We start from the raw sequence: 22,787 nt of genomic DNA on the forward strand, positions 1-22,787 counted from the left end.
GGGGATTCTCCGCCATTATCCTGGTTGCGGCATACATCCCACCCCAGGCAGACATCAAGCTGGCACTGGAGGATTTGAGTGCCGTGAATAATGGGCACAAAACTGCGCACCCTGATGCCTTCCCCATCATCGCAGGGGGACTTCATCTTGGCTCATTCAAAGAAGTGTCTGCCAAACTACTGCCAGCATGTCACTTGTAACACCCAGAGGACCTAACGCACTTGACCACCATGAATTGTGCCTACCGAGCCATCCCGTGCCTGCGCTTCGGGAAATCTGACCACCTGACCGTGCTTCTACTACCTGCGTACAGGCAGCGAATGAAGAGTGCTGCATCAGGGGAGTGGATCATGAAGGTATGGTCAAGGGAAGCGGAGGAGCATATGCAGGACTGCTTTGAATTGGTGGACTGGATCATATTCAAGGATTCATCAGCGGATCTGAAGGAATATACCACAGTCATCACCGACTTCATCAGGACCTACGTGGATGAGTGTGTGCCCACAGAAACGTATTGGGTCTTCCCACACCAGAAGCTCTGGATGAACCAGAAGAATCGTGGTCTGCTGAAGGCTAGATCTGTGGCATTCAGGACTGGTGATTCAGAGACCTATAAGAAGTCCAGGTACTTAAGGACGACTTCTACCCCACTGTGATAAGACTATTGAATGGTTCCCTTATATGATGAGATGGACTATGACCTCACAATCTACCCTATTGTGACCTTGCACCCTATTGCGCTGCACTTTCTCTGTAGCTGTGACACTTTATTCTGTACTGTTATTGTTTTTACCTGTACTACATCAATGACTAACTCCATGTAACTGCATTGTGTAATGAATTGACCTGTACAAACGGTATGCAAGACAAGTTTTTCACTGTACCTCGGTACATGTGACAATAACAAACCAGTACCAATACAACCTCCGGAAGGCTATCGCGAGAGTAAGGAGGCAATTCTGGACAAAGCTGGAGACACATATAGACGCTCGGCAGCTGTGGCAGGGCATGCATGCTGTCACCTCCTACAAGGTGAGAATGAATAGCATAAATGGCAATAACGCATCAATTCCTGATGAGCTTAATCCCTTTTCTGCACGCTTTGAGAGGGAGAATAATGACACACCTGTGCGAGTCCCCACAGCACCTGAGGATCCTGTGATCTCAATCTCAGAAGCTGACATCAGAGCATCCTTGAGGAGGGTGAACCCTCACAAAGCATCGGGCTCTGACAGTGTTTGAGGAGGGTGAACCCTCACAAAGCATCGGGCTCTGACAGTGTATCTGGTCAAGTGTTAAAAACCTGCACTATCCAATTAGCTGGAGTGTTCAGAGACATCTTTAGCCTCATGCTTCTGCATTCTGAAGTTCCCACCAAGATGGTATCAATTGTACCGGGTCACCTGCCTCAATGACTACTGTCCGGTAGCCCTTGCATCCATCATAATAAAGTGCTTTGAGACATTGGTTATGTATTGAATCAACTCCTGCCTCAGTAAGGACCTGGACCTACGTCACTTCACCTATCGCCACAACAGATCAACAGCTGACACTATCTCATTGCTCTCCACTCGGCTGTGGACCACCTGGATAACCAGAACACGTACGTCAGGCTGTTGTTCATTGACTACAGCTCAGCATTCAACACCATCATCCCCTCCAAACTTGCCATCAAGCTCCAAGACCTGGGCCTCTGTACTTCCCTCTGCAATTTGATCCTCTGCTTCCTCACTAGGCGACCACAGTCAGTATGGATGAGAAACCTCATCTCCTCCTCACTGAACATCAACACAGTTGCACCTCAGGGCTGCATGCTTAGCCCCCTGCTCTACTCTCTCTGTACCTACGACTGTGTGGCTAAGTATAGCTCCAATGCCATGTACAAATTCACTGATGACACCACTGTTGTTCGTAGAATCACGGACGATGATGAGGAGCCAGTTAGGAGTAAGAGAGGTCAGCTAGTTGAGTGGTGTCATAACAATGACCTTGCACTCAACATCAGCAAAACCAAGGAACTAATTGTAGACTTCAGGAAGGGGAAGTCAGGCAAGCACACAACAGTCTTCGTTGAAGGGTCTGTGGTGGAAAGGGTGAGCAGCTTGAAGTTCCTGGTTGTCAACATCTCGGAGGATATATTTTGGGCTCAGCACACAGATGCAACCGTGAATAAGGTGTGCCAGCATCTCTACTTGCTTCGAAGTTTAAGGAGATTCGGCATGTCATTGAAGAGTCTGACAAACTTCTGCAGATGTACAGTGGAAAGCATTCCGACTGCTTGCATGGTGGCCTGGTATGGAAACTCCAGTGCACAGGAATGCAAGAGGCTGCAGAGAGTGATGGGCTTGGCCAGTTCCATCATGGGTACAGCTCTCCTCACCATCGAGAACATCTACAAGAGGTGATAGGAAGGTGACATCCATTATTAAGGACCCCCCACCATCTGGGCCATGCCCTCTCCTTGATGCTACCATCAGGCAGGAGATACAGGAGCCTGAAGACAACAGCATCTTCCTCACTGCCATCAGGTTCTTAAAACGACCTGAAAATCCCTAACACTACCCCCAAATATATTTCTCTTTTCTCTCAACTTGCAGTAAACTCGATTACATTTATTTTAGTTTATTTTGTCATGCAAGTTATCTATAATTCATGTTAATTTAAGTTTGTTACCTTGTGTTTGTCCTCATTTTGTAATGTACCCAGCTGCTGCTGCAAAAAGCTAACTATCATCCATTTATACCTTGGGTATATATAACTATGACAATAAACTTAAACTTGAAACTTAATACTGGAGAAAATAATACTTTTTATGAAAGGAAAATTTGTTGAAATGAATGTCTGACCTAGCCCAAACTGAAATTAATCTTGTATTGTCATACTGTAGGACTGTTCTGTGACTCCCAGGAGTTTACCTAGGAGTGGGATAAAATCTTGGAATTATATACCACTTCTTCCATATAACAGTACAGCACAAGAACAGGCCCTTCGGCCCACGATGTTGTGCCAAATTGGATTCGCCTATCATCTGCCAGCCTGTACTCCTCCCCCTTCCCCCAACCACCTTATTCTGGCCTCTGCCCTCTTCCTTCCCAGTCCTGGTGAAGGGTCTCGACCTGAATCGTCAACTGTTTATTTCCCTCTGGATGCTGCCTGACCTGCTGAGTTCCTCCAGCATTTTGTGTGTGTGTTGTTCCAGATTCCAGCATCTGCAGAACCTGTTGTGTCTCCGTTTTGCTGCTCCACTGCGAAGTCTCTTTGAAGTATGCCTACCCTGAAGAAATTTTCCTCCTCTTTTTGGGAGTTCTGTGAGACTCTCTCTCACCACTCCCCCTCTGTGATCTCTGCTGCTCTCTGGCTCTTCGACCATGTGCTCACCCAGACTGACTGCCACAGCCACATGTCCTTCCTGGGCACTTGTCTCCTCTGCCATCTTGTGCCACATGGCTTCCAGCTCTGTTTCCAGGCCTCCCAGTTTGGCTCCAACAAGGATCCCAGATACCTGCGTTCCATTGACTGCTACTCCTTCCGTTTCTCCTGCCGGACCTGCCTATCTATTCCCCACCTCCTTCCCTTTTTATTCCATGGTCTACTGCCTTCTCCTACTGGATCCCTCCTCTTCCAGCCCTTTGCCTCTTCTACCTATCACCTCTCAGCTTCTTACTTCTCCCACCTCCTCCCCCCTCACCTGAACTTGCCTATTGTCTGCCTGCATGTACTCCTCCCCTCCCCCGACCTTCTTATTCTGGCTTCTGCCCTTTTCCTTTCCAGTCCTGATGAAGGGTCTCAACCTGATGCTGCCTGACCTGCTGAGTTCCTCCAGCATTTTGTGTGTGTTGCTCCAGATTCCAGCATCTGCAGAATCTCGTATCTCTGTAATGTGTTGCACATATCCTCCATGTTGCACATCTGTCCAAATTCTAGTTTAGTTTTACCATTGTCTTTTTAAAAAAAAGTACAATGATGTTGGCTCCTTATAACAAGAGGATAGATGGATTGTGATATGCAGCAGTTAATTTGCACCTAAGTTGTAACAGGTATGAAATCATTCACACAAAACACTAGATCATAAGAAATTGAAACATTTTATAGTCTGTACTTAAACATTTCAGCTGAATGGGCACCCAGTCTTTCAATGTTAAGTTTGTGCAATGAAACCAAAAATGGCCAATAAAAATGCTCTGGTGAAGTGAATATTCTTTGGAGGTACAGGGCTGTGTTCCAGCATTGCCTGGGAAAGTTTAAAGACTGGAAAAGTGGACACTCCTGCACCACCAACCCCCCAACACCACCCCCCCCCCCCCCCCCCCCCCCCCCCCCCACCAAGGTTCTAGGCCTGGTGTGCTTGAAAGGCAGCCACAGTGTGAGTAGTTTCAGGCATTTGTAGCCTCTGTTTCAGAACTCGGGTTTGATGTGAGCTTTCTGGTAAGTACTGGATTTTTCCCCCAGTGTTGTGGGTTAGGCTTTGGTATGAACGCAACTTAAAGAACCATAGCTAGTTTTTTTTTCTCAGTAAGCTTGTATTCAGTCCAAGTCTTACTGTCAATTTCCTTTCTGATTTGGATTCATTTGGTAATGATTCATCAGTTGTCAACACATTTCTACTGTGCTTTATTTTTCAAAAAAAAGGAAATGTCAAATTTGAACCCGTGTCAGTTCCTTGACTGATTTCCTTTATGTAATGAAAGTGTTTGATTATATTCTTTGTGTTTTGGCATTTCTTCTTTCACAGTGCTTTGCCTGAACAACCCAAGCCTGTTATGGGTATATGTGTTACCTCCTTGTCTGATGATTAAAAGGTGGCCTGCACTCTTAATAGTCTTTTTTAAAAAAGCAAAAGTGACATTGGAATACAGATTTTGATACTCTCTTTTGAGGTGAAAGTATCACATACATTTATTGTACATATTCAGAAGATTGTTTGGTTTTAAAATGAAAAATATTCCAGCTTTGAAGAAAAGGACAGAAGATTGATACCTTTTTGGTAGCTCATTTCATTATTTCAGAAGTCCTAAAATGCATTAATGTGTCAAGCTGCCATTGTAATGTAGGAAATGCAGCAGATTGTTTGCCAACAACTAGCTACAAAAAAAATCCAAACATCTGATAATCAGACCATAGGTTTAATCTTCTCTGGATGCGTGTAAGGGTTGGATGGAGAGGACTTGGGGAAGGGTGGGAAATGGCAAGGGGACAATTGAGAGTACAGAAGGAGAAGAGAATTGGGAATGGTGGGGATTTGATGGTTAAAAGAATCATGGGGAGTTGGGTGGTGAGAGAGGTCATAGGGGTTTGTAGGGTGGCAGGGAGAAGCAAATAGGAGGCAAAATGCAAGTGTCTGTGCTTGAACCCAGCCTGTGTGTGTGTGTGTGTGTGCGCGCGCGCATGTGCATGCTGTCAGGCACCCACGTGGATGTTCACCGGTACATTAATACTCATACAGCAGAGTCTCACTTGCCACTGGATCAGGACCTCATTCTGTCATGCCTGTCTAGTAGTTGGTGTGCAACAGCTATCCTACATTAAAGGAAGTCACTCATGGACAGCTTCCCTCAACATGAAGCTTGGGGCCTTGAATGTCAGGGATTTTGCATATAGCGCGACAGTGACAGACCTGAATGCCACTCTGCCATCATAGATTGGAAACTTGCACATTCTGACCTTGACATCACCATCTTGATGGAGCTATGATGAGCATGAGATGGCCAGCTTGAGGAACAAGGTAGAAGGTACTCCTCCTGGAAGGGCATTCTGGAAGAGGAACACTGTCTTCAAGCGGCAAGATTCACTGTCAAGAATGAGCTAGTTTAACTTCTTTTGAACTTGTGTGCAAATGTTCCAACCTGGAAGCTATGGATGAAGAAGAGGACTTCTACTCTGATCTTGGGGAAACCATGATCTGCTTTGCAGAGGGAAACTACTGGGTTACATTAACACCAGGTTTGGAAAAAATGTAATTTCCTGGCAAGCCATGATTGGTAAGGAAAGAGTATGGAGAGCTAACTCCAGTGTAGTCCTCTTCCTGATTAAAATACTTGGAGCAAAGTCTTGTCCTAACCAACATCACATCTCACCAGTGGGACAAGAACAAGATCTCTCTGGAAACCCCCTTGAACTCCTGGATCTAAGCACTGACACCTGTTAGATTATATCCTCATTTGTACCATGGCAGGTATGGATGCCTGTTGATCTGAGCACTCTTTAACCTGCTGTGTAATTGGCAATTGACTGTGTGCTAAATAATGGCGGTACAGTACATTTGTTACAAGAAAATCAATATTAAAGGATTCAATGACTCTGAAAAGGTACCTCTTAGATGGTGCTTATAGACAACCTGTTGACCCACAACCAACTGTAGGCTAATGTATCCACAGCATTCTGACTGCCCTGACGCTCACCATAATTGGCATCTGAAGAGACTCTTAGCTTCTCTATTGGAAAATGGATCCACAGGTTTGAGAATGGCCAGGAGATCCAGGAGCCAATTAACTGCAAACAGAAGGTATTCAGAGTTTGGAAGGTCCAACACTCCTCACGGAGAAATAAAACCACTCTACAGCCACCTGAAGGCCAATGCCCAACAGAGAACTCCTGACCCAAAGAGCAGATGGTGCAGGAGGTCCAGCAATTTGCTGTCAACTATGACAAGCGCAGATTCTTCAGGTCTGAAGAATTCATTCAAACACCCAAGAAACTACCCTGTTGAGAGGGAAAAGCAAAGTTATCAAGGACAGAATGTTGTGAAGTACTCCTGTGATTCTGTCCTTAACAACGTTCCACAATGAGGTATCCGGTCCGTCACCATCCCTGGTGTCAAGGTCATCAGGGCAATATGCCATCTGAAAAACCGCGGGGTCTTGGTAGAAGGTAATATCCCTGTTCAGATTTTGAAGGTTGGCACAAGTAAACTTCAGTCACAGCTTCACAAGCTCATTTCCCTCTTCTGGGGAGAGAATGATATACCAAGGAACCTGAGGGAAACCATAATTGTGACTGTCTTCAAGAAAGGGAACAAATTAGAGGTATGTCTGCTGTGTGGCATAGGGAACATCATCACCAGGGTCCTTCTCTCAGTGGCCAGTGAGCTGCTCCCTGAATTGCAGTGCAGATTTGACCAGTGTTGGAACACAATGGATGTGATCTTCACCATGTGAAAACTCCTGGAGAAATGCAGGGAGCAAAAACAAACACTATATTTGGCCTCTTTTGACTCTGATTCTGTCATTGGAGAAGCATCTTGGAACACTCTGCTTAAATTTGTCTGCCTTAAACTTGTCTTCATCACGCATCTGATTCATGATGGCATGCATGCAAGCTGCGATCTTATTCGTGGGTCCACAGTTCTCACTGTAAGCTAAGGAAAAAACATGCTGCATCATCACGATCAAGGCCTAAACCAGCAGAAAGCTTGGATTTACCAGTTAGCAGTGATCCCTGGCCCTCAAATGTTTCTGGGAAGGCATTTCAAACCATTGGACTGATTTGATCAATGCTGTGTCTGCACAATTTTCACAATTCACTGGCGGGATAAGCAAACCAACGTCAGTGAAATCTCCTGGGGCAGCATTCCCAGCGTTGAGGCCCCCATTGCACTCCATTGCTACCAAAGAACAGGCTATATCACACGTACGCCCAATACTAGGATCCCAAAAAAAACACTCTGTTCTGAGCTCTGTCATGGCCAGGTGGACAGAGGAAGTGAATCAAGGACATTCTCAAACATCATAACCAACAGGAATCCCTGGCTCATGATCTCTCAATGTAGAAGGAGAATTTGGGGTGGCTTTGAAATCCTTGAGTCCATGTGTTGGGAGCACACGGAAGCCCAGCGTAAAAGGCAGGAGTGCACCACCTCCGAATCTACCTAACCCCGAAGCACCTTCCGACCCACCTGTGGATGTGAATCCCACGCTGGCTTCCTCGACCAGCAAAATCTCTCAACTGAAATGGAAACAAGTCCTCCTCTATCCTGAAGGATTACCTAAGAAAGAAAATGCATTTAGTGATGTTAACTGAAGGTTAGGGCTGTTGGGGTCCAGTGGAATTTGGCAAACAGGATCCAGAATTGGCAGTAGGAGGCAGTGGGTGATGAAATTTCTTTCTGAGATTGGATACCTGTAACGAGTGGTGTCCGACAAGGACGAGTGCTGGGACCCTTGATGTTTGTAATATAGATGAATGACCTGCATGTGGTTATGGGAGGCAAAATCAGTAAGTTCATGGATGACACAAAGTTTGGCAGAGTTGATAGCGTGAAGGTAGTCTTTGGCTGCAGTGAGGTATCGATGTTTTGGTGAAATGGGCTGAAAAATGGCAGATGGAGTTTAATCCAGACGAACGGTGATTCGGGGGAACACTACTGAGGCTCGGATGTACACCGTGAACGGTTCACCATTAGAGAATGTTAAGGAATAGAGGAGCAAGTCCATAGATCCTTGAAGGTGGCAGTGCAGGTAGACAATGTGGTTAAGAAGGCATATGGGATATTGGCCTTCATTAGTCAGAAGTAGGGAAGTTATGCTTCAACTTGGTCAGTTGCCAACAAGAGTACTACATGTAGCTCTGGTCACCAAGGTATCGAGAGAATGTGATGGTGCTGAAGAGGCTGCAGAAGAGATTCACCAGTATGTTGCCTGGGATTAAGCAATTCATTTACGAGGAGAGACTGGAGAGGCTGGGTCTTTTCTCCCTGGAGTGGAGGAAGTTAAGATGGGACATGATTGAGGTTTAAAAAGTTGTGAGAGGGGCAGATAGGGTAGACAGCAGGTAACTCTTCCCTATATCAGAGGCAGATAAAACTAGACGATGTAGGTTTAGGGTAAGGAGGAAGTGATTCAGAGGGGATACAAAGGGGACCTTCACCCAGAGAGTGGTAAGGATCTGGAATGAGAGAATGGTTGAAGCTGGGCTGCTGAGCATTTAAGAAGTGCCTAGATGAACATTTGAATCTCTTGGGCTCAGAGGGCCATGGACCAAGTGCTGGGTAATGGGGTTAATACAGAAGGGTGCCCACTGGTTGTCATGGACAGGTTGGGCCAAATGGCCTGTTTCCATGCTGCGTGATTCTATAAATTATTGGTCTGGACACCAGGGATAATTCCCTTTCTGTTCTCCCAAAGTTCCAGTCATAGAATCTTCCACCCAGCCCCCCGCCCCCCAAACCTATTGGAGACCAAATTGTCAAGATGTAAATCCTCACTCAAATGGCAGTACCTTTTTGACTCTACAGAACTTCCTCAGCCTCATCTTGTGCTCCAGTCTCTGGGATGAGACCAGAAAGCACAACCTTCTGGCTCATAGTGAGGGGCAGTTAAGAGCCAACTCAACCACAGCTGGCTTCCAAAGGAACTTTAATTTGTTTCACTGCATGGTGAGACATTACCTGCACTAAACGCTCACTAAATATACTATGTTTGTAAAAATCCATGGTTAGTCCAAGTTATTTGTGAAAGCAATATTTAAAAAAAACATGATGGTAATGACAAATTTTACTGCAGCTAGAACACGATCAACAAACCTTCCTCACAGTTTAGAGAAAAAAATGCACTAAGTAACTTTAATTGCAAATTCCCCATTCCTTGTGATACCAAGGGACAGAATTTATTTTAAAAATTGCCCAAAATAGATGCTAGTAGCGGTGCTTTGGTGTTTAATTGGTTAATTGCCCCCCTGTGGAATCTGAGAGAGGCATGCTCTGGAAATAAAAATAGAAAATGCTTGAAATGAGCGGTATGCCACCGGCATCTGAAAAGATGGGTGGAGTCCTTCATTGTGGTGCTGGTGGTGTTAACAGTTTGGAGTACTGTGATGTACAAGAAGCAGAACTCCGTCAGAAAGTGCCTTGTCTGGTACAGCTTTCTCTCTTTTAATATGTGGCATGTTTGCTAAGATTTACTGAACAATCCATTTTTTTCTCTTCAGATGTATTTACCTTGCACTTGGGTGCATATAAATGGAATAATTATCCATAATATCATTCTGAATATTAATGCAAGAATAATTTAGTATTCATCTGATATGCATTGTTGTGAGTGTTTCTAATTGGGCAGCTTCTCTTAGGCCCCTCAGGATCTGAATGACTCGTTTCTCACTCCTGTGGGTTTTGAGGTGGTGGATGAGGTCACTGTGACTCGTGGACTCTGCCGCAGACAGGCCAGGAGGTGCTCGACTGATCGGGTGGGTGAGTAATCGTGCACTCCTTTAACTGCGTGTGGTCTCTGTGCCTTCATGTCACAGAGATTGAAAGTGCTTTCTACCTCCTCAGTTGCTTCCTTTCTAGTTTGGGCGGTTATGGGGCAAATTCTCATGGTCAGTGGAAATGTTATTTTTTGCCATGTGGAGAATTTGAGGATGTCCTTGAAGGGTTTTCTTCATGCTGGATTTTGTTTTCCTGAGCTCAGAGCAGTGTGCTTGTTTCAGAAGTCTGGTGTCGAGCAAAAGGACAATGTGACCCACCTAACAGAGCAGGTTAAGCAACAAAAATGCTGGAGGAACTCAGCAGGTCACGCAGTATCTGTGGAGGGAAATGGACAGCTGACGACTTGGGTCAAGATCCTTCATTTGGACTGGAGCAAAAGTTGCAGAGGGGGAGAAGTGAGAAAGGGTCTCACAGAACTCCTGAAGGGAGGAGGAAAACTTCTTCAAAGTGGGCATACGTTGAAGAGACTTTGCAGTGGAGTAGTACAATGGAGACATAAAAGACAGCAGATGCTGGAATCTGGAGCAACACACAAGATGCTGGAGGAACTCAGTGGGTCAGGCAGCATCTGTGGAGGGAAGTGGACAATCTGTGCTCCAGATTCTAGCATCTGCAGTCTCTTGTGTCTCCATAGCTGGTTAAGTGTTGCTCAGGATATTAGCCTGGGAGAGGATATGACACTGTGTTATCATCCAACCAGTTAGTTTGAAGGACTTTGCAGAGAAGGCATTGGTGGTACTTTCCCAGATCTTTGAGCTGACTGCTGTAGGTTCTCTGTCTCCTAAACATAGAGGATGGCTGGGATCACTGCTGTTCTGTAGACTATGAGCTTGGTGCAGAGTTTAAGATCTTGATCTTTAAACTTGGTTTTTCTCAGTCAGCCCAGGGCTTTGTTGGCACACTGAAGGTGATGGTGAACTTTATCATCTGTGTTTGTAGAGAGGTGGCTACGGAGATGTGGAATTGAACACATCTTCTGGAGTTTCCTCATTGATTTCCAGTGTTGCACAGTGGAGACCGGCTAGTTGGTCAGATTACTGTGCACTGTCCTGTCCCTGGTGGCAGGAAGCTGCCTTGGCTCCTGTATTAAAGAAGATCCTGAACACCAGGAACCTGAGCAACACTTTAAAAATAGGGTTTCTCTTTGGGGTGGTGGTGGGGCAATGTGATGCTGAATGCTGCCCATGTTCCACATCAGCAGTGAAGAAACCTGGTTCTGGGAGTGAGGGGTACTGAAAGAGGGAGGAGACTGAGGCATGCAGCAGGATGAGAGGATGTGGGATAGGCTGTGGATGAAAGTGTGGATGTGTTCATGAGAATTGAGTACATGTGCCAGTGGGTGGTGCATTTGTACACATTTATGTGTGTGTGCGCGCGCTAACTATGTTAACAGAACGTGGTCTCCAGTTGCCTTGAACCCTCTTGCCATTGGGCCAAGACATTACTCTATTAAATTCATGTGGCAGCTGTTGTGCAATGGCCATCCCATTTTAAAAGAAATCACACTCTGGTATCTTCCACATCAGATTGGGTAATAGTGAAGTAAGAAATTTGATGGAATATGCATCTTAAATGCAATTAAAGGGCACGGTGCAAAGTATCATTTGATGATACTTGGCTTCTAATTTTTTTATTTGTATAATGTGAACCTTTAAACCCTTGCTCACTATAAGTGGGTGCAATGATGGCAGCAATTCTTTTGCACAGAAGGCATCATTTTCCTCAGAATGTTTTACTAATGGTTTGAGATGTGGAAGACAGCAGCAGTGTGGTTGACAGAATTGAGAACTCTCAATCTTGGAAGTCTATATTTTTGTACGATTGTAATTGTTCTTAATTTTCTAAAGTAGTCTTTTCTCATAAGTAAACAGTCTAAAATTGTGCTTCATCCAGGTCATCATACTTTATGCCTTCACCATTATTTCATTTTCTCTTCCGTGAGCAGACACAAAATGAGGACATGATGATCTCAAGGGCAGGTTTACCAAAGGCTCGCATGATTCCCCAATCAATCATAAATCATATCTCCCTAATAGCCTGACAACCGGTACGGCACTCACACTGCTATCATTACCGGGGCCTGATTTCTTTTCCATAAATAATGTGGCCAAATTAATCTAGCTCTGATCCACAAGTACCAACCTGGCAGTCAGTGAACTATTAAATATTTGAGCCACTGACTCATTTAAATTGTATTCCATTTTTTTTGGGGATTGCAGAGTAAATGCAGAGCAATATGCTTTAAGCATACAGGCTGTCTCCGGTTTACAAATGCCTGACTTATGGACACCCCTACATATGAACAAGCTCCTATAATATTAAATTCTGAAGTATCTACATGCATTCACTCCTACGAATGGCAGAACTAGTTTCTTCTCTTTCCACTTTTAGTAATTGTTCTTGTCAGTTTTATGTGCTTTTGATGCCATTTATTGCAATACTGTGAAGGTATAGTTACCATGTTGCATGATTTTTGTATACTTCTGACATATGGAGAAAATCGACTTATGGATGTCTGAAAAGATGGAACTAGTTTGTTATCTGGGGTTGGCCTGTGTTATCTAAACCATTGCAAAAGTGCTTTTGTCTGCATGAAAATCAAACAAATCAATTGAATCTGCTTTTATTCATAAGGAAATCAACATTGTGGAAACAGGTTATGAAGCAGTGGTTTTGGTTGAGTTTATCAGTTAAAAGAATGCATCAGAACTAGTTATAATGTTTAACCTTGCTCTATAAAAACAGAAAATGCTGGAAATACTCAGGTCAGTTTTGATTAAGGATTCTGAATATGAAGAACATAGAACACAGGACGTAGAGCAATTCAGCACACTACAGGCCCTTTGGCCCACGATGTTGTGCCAACATTTTATTCTGCTCTAAGAGTTAACTCTTTTTCCTTCGACAGATGTGGCATGGTAGTGTAGTGGTTAGCGTAACGAAATTACAGTGCCAGCGACCCAGGTTCAATTCCAGCCGCTGTCTGTAAGGAGTTTGTACATTCTCCCCATGTCTGTGTGGGTTTCCTCCGGGTGCTCTGGTTTCTTCCCACGTTCCAAAGACGTACAGGTTAGGAAGTTGTGGCCATGCTATGTTGGCACCGGAAGCGTGGTGACACTTGTGGGCTGCCCCAGGACATTTTCAGTAACACAAACACGCATTTCACTGTGTGTTTCGATGTACATGTGACTAATAAATAAATATCTTAGATGCTGCCTGACCTATTGAATATTTCCAGCATTTTTTTTTACAAATTTCCAGTGTCTGCTGCTCTTTAATTTTCATTTACCTCGGGTTGACCTCTGGCAAAAGGTGCAGGTTTCAAATACCAATGAATGTCATGAAAAGCTTCTACTTAATCAGAGAGCCATTGTTTTTACATTCTTACTCTAGAAGATGGAACACAAGACTATGTTAGATACTTAAGGTACACATTCACACTTGTAGTTTTCCGCAAGCTGTTTTTGATATGGTGAATCCCTGAGGTTGTTTGGTGGAGGTGATAGCTGTGGTTGTCCATTGATACTTGACAACAGAGATCAATCCTCCTTGGGAAGGAAAGGTTCAGACTTGATTTTAAGTTTATTACAAAATGGAGGGAGTTCTAGAGCTATGATGCTGTAGTCTTGAAGCAGTTTCTTGTACTAATAATGGTCATGGTCTTCAGCTGTATGAATGTTTTGACACTGCTTTTTCCAAAAATGAGAATTCCTTGTGCCTGTATTTGCAGAGCTGTAGCATAGAAATGTTGGTGTGGTCCAACTGGCCTGTGGTGTTTAAGTTTCATCTGAGCCTCCTCCCATCTTGCTTCACCTTACCACCTTGTTGAGAGCTTGTTTGGAAAACTTTGCCCAGTAATGCTCCCACAAAAATGTGGTGCGTGTCTGATGCTTGCAGTGGGTAGTTACTTGGATGTTTTTTCTAGAAAATAAAGGATGAATACTGAAATCTCTTATGATCAAGAGTCTGACTGTTGCAATAACCCAAGGTCAAATGCCATTCCATCTTTTGTGTGAGCTGCTGGAATGAGTTATGCTGGACAAGCAACTATTCTATTAATCCTTAGGTCCTGGCCTTGTGCCCACCAGCATGGAGTGGTGTGGTGCTGGATTTGAGATCTGTGGGCCAAAAGGTCCCCTTGTGCCAGGGCCAAGGAAGATTCAGATTAGTTTAATGTAGCAGTTAGTGTAGTGCTATTACAGCGCCATATATCTGGGTTCAATTCCGGCCACTGTCTGTAAGGAGTTTGTATGTTCTCCCCGTGTCTGCGTGGGTTTCCTCTGGGTGCTCCCGTTTCTTCCCACATTTCAAAGATGTATGGGTTAGGAAGTTGTGGGCATGCTGTGTTGGCGCCGGAAACGTGGCGACACTTGCGGGCTGTCCCCAGAACACTCTACGCAAAAGATGCATTTCACTGTGTGTTTCGATCTACATGTGACTGATAAAGATATCTTATTGTCATGTGCACCAGGGTGCAATGAAATTCCTTGCATGAAGCTCAGAGTAAAAACTATACACTGTAATAGTAAATACAGTGACAAGCAGGAAAACAACAGAATGGTGCAAGATATAGTATGCAAACTGAAGTAGTGCAAAAAGAAATGCCAAAGTGACAGTAACGGAAGAGGTAGAATTAAGGATTTGAGAACCTGGTAGCACCACCGGGAAGGAAATATGAAAGAGTTTATTGGTTCAGAAGTCTGACAGCAGTGGGGAAGAAGCTATTCTTGAGTCTGGTCATCCAGGCTTTCAATCTCCCATAACTCCTCCTAGAAGGTAGAAGAGAGAAAAGGAAGTGCACAGACATGACAATATAAAGGTAAGGGAATGGATGGGGGTACGGACATGAGCCCCTCATCGAATTATTTTTTAGATGACGTGCACTGAGGAAAAATCCTTGAAAATCCTGTTTGTCTCTAAACACAAGGACATAAGTAGCCTTGTGTTACATTCTGTATCAGTAAACTCCAGAATAAATACAATATTTTCTGATTTGTTTTTTTTAAGATTTCCAGTCTCTGGATATTTTGTTTTCAATTTCTGTTGGTTACAGACTTTGAAGGGCATGAGTTTTTTGTCTTTGTGGGCTGTGAATGTCACATATTGTTTATCCCCAATTGACTTGAACTGAGAAGGCAGTAAGAGTCAACTTTGTGGGTGGGTCTGGAGTTCCACGTCGGCCAGATGGGGAAGGACGGCAGATTTCCTTCCCTGAAGGACATTAGTGAAGCATATAGATGGTCCCAAAAACTTACTCATCTATTGGATCCATTACTGAGACAAGAAGTCAAGTTCTAAATTAACCCACAGGGAACACCTCTGCGTCACTGTTGGATCATAGTTATATGTTGCAGTTGGTTAAATATACACAATGGTTCTATCATCCAAACTTGTGGTTTACAGAACTTAGAAGTTTCTACAGGACTGTCATTACGTGAACTTGCCAGGGAGTTCCATTTATTTAAGACTGCTGCAGCTTACCTCTTAATTTTAGGTCACAAAACTTCAATGATTGGTGCTGTGATGTGGGATTTTTTTCTCCAGAAAGTTTATTTTGATCAAATGTGTCAGGAAATTACATCACTAATCCAGCTGAATTTTTCCAGGAAATGAGTAGTATGAGAATGTCTAATATTATTGAATAGCTCTTGAAAAGTCATTAGCAAAGCTTTGCCATACTTGACTGCTTACAGAAATGGGAGCACGTCGAATTGGAAATGAAAACAGAAAATAGTAGAAAAACTCAGCAGATCAGGCAGCATATGTGGAAAGAAATGGTTAACGTTCCAAGTCAAAGACCCTTCATCAGAACCCCTTGCTCACTCTAACCCACTGACCTCTGAACCTCAGTTCTCCACACAGTAAGAACCAACGCTGACGTTGTTATCAAACCTGCCGACAAGGGTGGTGCTGTTGCAGCCTGCCAAACTGACCTCTACCTCACAGAAGCCAAGTGCCAGCTCTCAGGCACCTCATCCTACTTCCCTCTGCACCATGACCCTACCACCTGTTACATACCAGCAACTATAGAAACATAAAGAACTGTGTATGTGTTAGAATCTATTTATTAATAACTACTTGTAATAATAAAAGAAATAAAAGCATTAGATATTAAACATTGACCCCAAAAATAAACTCGAAGTGTGTGTGTGTGGCAAATTCCTAAACCCCAAGTCTAGGAATAGTTCGCAAAGTTCAGTTCAGCAAGTCATGAAGTAGAACGATGAGCAAAGGCTTCTGAAAACCACAGTAGAATGAAAATTTACAAAATCCACAAGTTCCAAGATGGAACCCATACAACACCTCAATCACCAATGATCTCCATTGCTTTGTTCCGTAGTATCTGCCACACCGAGGGCACTCGATTCGTGGCCGCCCACAGATATACCTGCTTTCCAGTACAGGTTAACGGCAAAGTAGACTCCACAGATTTGCTCCAAAAGTCCATACATGGATTGTATAGTGACAGTCACAGCTATTGTTCTTCACCCATAGATACAGAGACCGGCTGTCTCTCTGTCTGTCTATCTTTGTGCAACAGCCAGTACGCTTCAGTTATAGTCTTTTTTTTAAACTTATGGAAGTCAGATAACATCACACACACACTACTACACTACTGTCCAGGTGCCTTAAAGGGATATTAACCAAGTAGCAACCTGGCTCGTAACACACTGAACATCAGCCCATTGTCTCCCACGTAATCATTGACCTCATTTCCTCGAGAGTTCTTCTGACCCATAGCTTACAACCATGTAATGCCCCAGTCCTGCACAGCCCACTTCTACCTCCTGCCCGAGATATGCAAGCAGAACGATTCGGGCAGACTCATTGTTTTGACCTGCACTTACCCAACTGAACTTGTATCTTCCTACAGTTCTGATGAAGGGTCTTTGACCTGAAATGTTAACTGTTTCTGTTTCCACAGATACTGCCTGACCTGGGGTTTTCCAGCACTTCCCATTTTCATTCCTGATTTCCAGCTTCTGAAGATTTCTTTGGATTTACACATGGAATTGGGAGCAGCTTATTGGCTTTGATAGGGATGCAGAGTATGGATACGTTGAAAATGGCATGTTGTCACCAGTGTTATTGCCAAGGATCTATGGCCTTTCACTATATTTATAATTGATTTGGTTGAAAGGAAAGAAACCTGTACATCTCTGTTTGATAACAACACTCGGTATAGAAAGGAGTAAGAAAAACTGAAATAGGTGTTGACAGGTTAAGTGAATGGGCAAAACCAAGTGCCAAGCATGTGAAGGAAAGATTAAGCAAAGTATTTCCAAAATGGTGAGACTAAGCTATAAAACTGCAGAGAGATTTAGAAGACTGGGTAGAGAAGTCACTAAAGACTGATAGGTATAAAAGATAATTAAAAAAGGCTATTGAATCTGATCTTTTACCTGCAAGGCAACTAGGAGACAGAAGGGGGGAAAGGCCACAGGTGTGCAGAGCTCTGGTTAAAGCCACCTAGAGTCTTGCCAAAACTTGGAGAGAAAGCCGTGCAAATTCATCAGAATAATATTTGGGCAGTTGGACAGATGGTGTAGAAGACAGACGATTAAATTGTGCTGTAATTGAGGTCTTTAAGATGATTAAAGGATTTAAGAGGCTACATGGAGTGTGTTGGCGAGGAACTGCAGAGGAAGGAGATAGTGGAGCAGGAGGGAGGGGTTGGGTGGATAGCCTTAAAAGCCAAAGCTGGAGAGGTGATGTCAGAAAACTCTTCAGCATTAAGTGGAAATCAGGAGCTATCTCCTCCTCCTCCTCCAAACTGACTCTTCCCCATCTTTCCTCCCCCCCCCCCCCCCACTCCCACCTCACCATGGATAAATCTGCTGTGACTTTGTCCCAATTGAATACTGTAAACCCAGTACAGATTGTAATTGGCAAGGTTACAGAGGGATAAAGTATCAAGCCAGGTAGATGGAGATAAAAATAGATCAGCCATGATCTAGTTTAGTTGTGAAGTAGTCACGGGACTGAAGCAAAGAAGAAAGTAAGCAAATCGAGTCATCATTTCATATATATTTATACAGTAAGGTTGCAGCTAGCTTGTTTCGTTTTCTTGTATGCCAGTCCACCAGCCTGCTACTATTTGTCCCACTCACATTCCTGGATGACCTATCCTGGCACCTAATATCCCAGAACTTGATGACTGTTCACTGCAGCTTCATCGGAATAGTTCCAACCCCAACCTAACACAGTATTTTCTGTTCTGAGCCCCTTGTGCATTCCACCCTTTTTGCCCCACTGTTAGGAGTTGTGTCTTGAGCTGTCCAAGTTTCCATGCTCTGGAAACCCTTCCCTAAATTTCATCTTTCCAACTCTTTCTTAAAAAAATACCATTTTCTCTGAAGTTCTTCAAGGCAGTCTTCTATTTTAAATCTTCAATGAAGATGCCAGTTGTGGCTGTCGATGAGCCTCTATAAATTGGCTGCCTTTTACATGCTCATCTAATTCTATATCCTGCTTGATCATCTGACGAGATAGCTAAGTGTATGCAGCTAAGATACAACTTTTAAAAAAAAAGTCGGTTGTAATTCTGAGTAATTTTGAATGTAAAAGTAATGCATTCCCCACTGTCATTTAAAGTCTTTGTTGGTTAACAGTTTTCTGCAGCAAAGTACAATTTCCACTTCTGTGTTTGATGACTTCTATTATAGCATTATTTGATGGATTGATTAATGTAAAAGGGACTGGTAGGCGATGGATGTCTTTTGTAAGAAAAAATTAGTTTGCTGTGATGCAGAAAAAAGCAAGCAGTTTTCTAAATGCTCAATATGTAATATGTTGTCTTTTTAAGACAATCAGTAGCAATTATGACAAGTTACTGTAATGGACTTCTGTGAATCCAGTGAAAAATGTATTATATAATTACAGACATTTTAATAACAAAAATGTGATTGCAGGGATAAATTGTTTTTGCTGATTATTGGTGGATGTTCTCTGTGATTCTGTTATTGTCCATCATTTACCTCATTGATGACCCTTCAGCATTCATTCCAGTTAATCTATCAGTGCTTTTCTGTTGTCCAGTTCTGTGAGACGTTATTCAAGTCTGCCTTCTTTAATTGCATCCAGAGTCTGTCCATCACTGTCTTCTCTTAATCTGGAACTGTTGGCCCTGGATTCCAAAGACTCCCAGTCCTGATGAAGAGTCTCAACCCAAAACGTCAACTGTCCATTTCCCTCCATAGATGCTGCCTGATCCGCTGAGTTCCTGCAGCACTTTGTGTGTTCCTTCAGATTTCCAGCATTTGCAGTGTTTCTTGTGTTTGCTGTCTGACCTTGTCTGCATGCTGTCCCTTGGTGTGACTACACAGTGTCGAGATCTCCGCTTCTATGTGTACTCTGAAGGCATCCAGCTTTTGACTCTCCATTTCATTCAACGCTTCCAGTTCCTCTGTGCCCAATGTATGGCTTTACATGAGTTATAAATTTTTCCAGCTAAACACAGGAAGGCTGAAGGCATTATTATTAGCCCTAATGATGTTTTTCATCTTTCCTCCTTGCCATTTCAGGCTGAAACAGAATATGTTTGACTTTGAACTGAGTTCTGACCCATATCCTCATCATCGCGATGACAGCAATACTTCATCTCTGCACATTACCAGTCTCTGACCTTTGTCAGATCAATTACCGACGTCACCAATAGTAAACGTGACTAAACTTCTGTATGCCATTTTTAAATCCCCCACACCTGAATTGTCCATTTTGACCAGATTTTAACTCCCTTTTCAGTAACACCTTTGACTCTGGTATCTTTTCAGCCCCTTTCATATTATAATTCTTTTATTGTACATTTTATGTCATCATTGTTAATATAGTGATGGGAGGGATTTGAGTTTCCTCAACTGAAATGCCTTTAATCTACAATTTTTTTTTAGAATTATGCTTTCATGAATTGCCTCGGTTTTCCTGTATTTAAGGGACAGATTAAGCGTAGCTGAAGCAAAAGGCACGGATGTCTTTTAAGGGAATGCTAATGAGCACATGAATGTGTAAAAAGTTTGAATGATGTGATTATCTGAATTTAGTGAGTTGTTTACTGCTACATCAGGCTGACACCTGCCTCAGAAACCCACTGCTCTCTGGGGTTTTTTTTGTGGAGGTTGGGATAAAACCCTTCAGTATAATCTGTATCTCGCCTTATACAGCTCATGACCCCAGTAACCAATTATATTGGAACAAATTATCAAACAAAGTAGAATTTCTTAAGTAGATGTTCCTCATTTTGATGCACTAAATGGGTGCTCATAATGTCCAATTTGGGAACCCTAAAAAAAAAATCACTAAATTAGTGAAATTTAACATAGAACAGTACGGGCCCTTTGGCTCACAATGTTATGCTGATCTGTATAAACCTACTCCATGATCAATCTAACCCTTCTCTCCTATGCAGCCCATGTCCCTCCATTTTTCTTACTTCCATGTACTTATTTAAGAGTCCTTTAAATGTCCCTATTGTATCAGCCTCTACCAACACCACCCCCGGCAGTGCATTCCAGGCACTCACTACTCTCTGTGTGTAAAAAAAAAACCCACCTAACTCTGACATCTCCCCTAAACTTTCCTCCATTCATCTTAAATGGATATCCTCTGGTCTTGGCCGTTGCTGCCCTGGGGAAAAAGGTGCTGGTTTTCAACTCTATATATGCACCTCATAATCTTATACACCTCCTATCAAGTCGCCTCTCATCCTCATGTCATCTGCAAACTTACTAACCTATCCCTCTACTTCCTCATCCAAGTCATTTATAAAAATCACAAAGAGCAGGGGTCCCAGAACAGTTCCCTGCAGAACACCACTAGTCACTGTCTTCCAGGCAGAATACATTCCAGCTACTACCACCCTCTGCCTTCTGTGGGCAAGCTAATTCCGAATTCACACAGCCAAGTTTCCATTGATCCAATGCCTCATGAATTTCTGGACAAGCCTACCATGGGGAACCTTGTCAAAGCCCTTGCTAAAATCCATATACACCACATCCACCGCTCTACCTTGATCAATTTGTTTTATCGCCACCTTGAAAAACTCAATTAGGCTTGTGAGGCACGACCTGCCCCTCACAAAGCTATGCTGACTATCCCTAATAAAACTATACTTTTCTAAATGGTCATAAATCCTGACCCTAAGGATCTTCTTCAATAGCTTGCCCACCACTCGCCGGTCTACAATTCCCAGGATTATCCCTATTACCTTTCTTAAACAACGGAACAACATTTGTTATCCTTCAATCCTCTGGTACCACTCCTGTAGCCAGGGAAGAGACAAAGATCATCGCCAACGCCTCAGCAATCTCTTCCCTTTCTTCCCGTCTGGGCTCAGGGACTTGTCTATCCTAATGTTTTTCAGAAGCTCAAGCACTCTCTCTCTTAACCTCAACATGCTCCAACATATTAGCCTGTTCAATGCAGTCCTCACATTTCCTCCACTTCCAGCCACGTTTCCCCCTTTATCCAAGTGCTCCTACCCTCACTTTAGTCATCCTCCTGTCCTTCACGTACATGTAGGATGCCTTGGGGTTTTCCTTAATCCTACTCGCTAAGGCCTTCTCGTGTCCCCTACTAGCTCTCCCAAGCCCCTTCTTAAGTTCTTTCCTGGTTACCTTGTAATTCTCAAGAGCCCTGTCTGATCTTTGCTTCCTAAGCCTTAAGTGTGCTTCCTCCTTCCTCCTGACTAAATGTTCCACCTCACTTGTCAACCATGGTTCCTTCACCCTACCATCCTTTCCCTGTCTCAGTGGGACAGCCCTATCCAGAACCTTATGCAAGTGGTCCCCAAACAGCCTCCACATTTCTGCTGTGCATTTCCCTGAGAACATCTGTTCCCAATTTACACTTCCAAGTTCCTGCCTAATACCATCATAATTAGCCCTCCCCCAATTAAAAAACGTTTCCATATCGTCTGCTCCTATCCTTGTCCATAGCTATGCTAAAGGTCAGAGTTGTGGACACTATCTCTGAAATGCTCACCCACTGAGAGGTTTGTCACCTGACTGGGTTCACTGCCTAGTACTAGATCCAGTATGGCTTCTCCTCTAGTTGGCTGACAAACTCTGCCCTATCTAAACCTTTTTCACTCAGTAGGTGCCAATCAATATTAGGAAAGTTGAAGTCACCCATGACAACAGCCTTTCCAATATCTGCCTACTTATCTGCTCCTCAGTGTCCTGGTGGCTATTGGGGGGGGCCTATAGAATATTCTCAATAGAGTGATTGCTCCCTTCCTATTTCTGACTTCCACCCACACTGACTCAGTAGACGATCCCTCCATGGCATCATCCCTTTTTGCAACTATAAAACCATCCCTGATTAACAATGCCACTTGCCACTCCCCACTCCCACCCCACTCTTTTACCTCCCTTCCTATCCCTTTTGAAACTTCTAAACCCTGGAACATCAAGCAGCCAATCCTGCCCTTGCGACAGCCTCTGTAATGGCCACAACATTGTAGTTTTACATGCTGATCCATTCTCTGAGTTCATCACCCTTATTCTTAATACTTCTCACATTAAAGTAAACACATTTCAACCCATCCAACTGGCTGCATTTATGCCCTATCCACTGCCTATCCCTCCTCACA

The 22,787-nt window shown here is 43.6% G+C and overlaps 1 protein-coding gene across 5 annotated transcripts in view; it reads left to right on the forward strand.

The window, feature by feature from the left end:
- The window catches only part of LOC127574945 (CYFIP-related Rac1 interactor A), a 171,117-nt gene that overhangs the window by 12,807 nt on the left and 135,523 nt on the right, over nucleotides 1–22,787 (forward strand). Inside the window, exon 2 of one of the 5 annotated variants that reach the window (XM_052024485.1) lies at nucleotides 10,050–10,180. The exons of 2 other annotated variants lie outside the window; for them this stretch is intronic. The gene's annotated coding sequence lies outside the window, so the exon portion shown is untranslated. The remainder of the gene's footprint in view (nucleotides 1–10,049; nucleotides 10,181–22,787) is intronic. 2 more of the 5 variants (XM_052024484.1, XM_052024487.1) reach the window with 2 other exon arrangements.

This window comes from Pristis pectinata, chromosome 10 (genome assembly GCF_009764475.1).
Source record: "Pristis pectinata isolate sPriPec2 chromosome 10, sPriPec2.1.pri, whole genome shotgun sequence".
NCBI lineage: Eukaryota > Metazoa > Chordata > Chondrichthyes > Rhinopristiformes > Pristidae > Pristis > Pristis pectinata.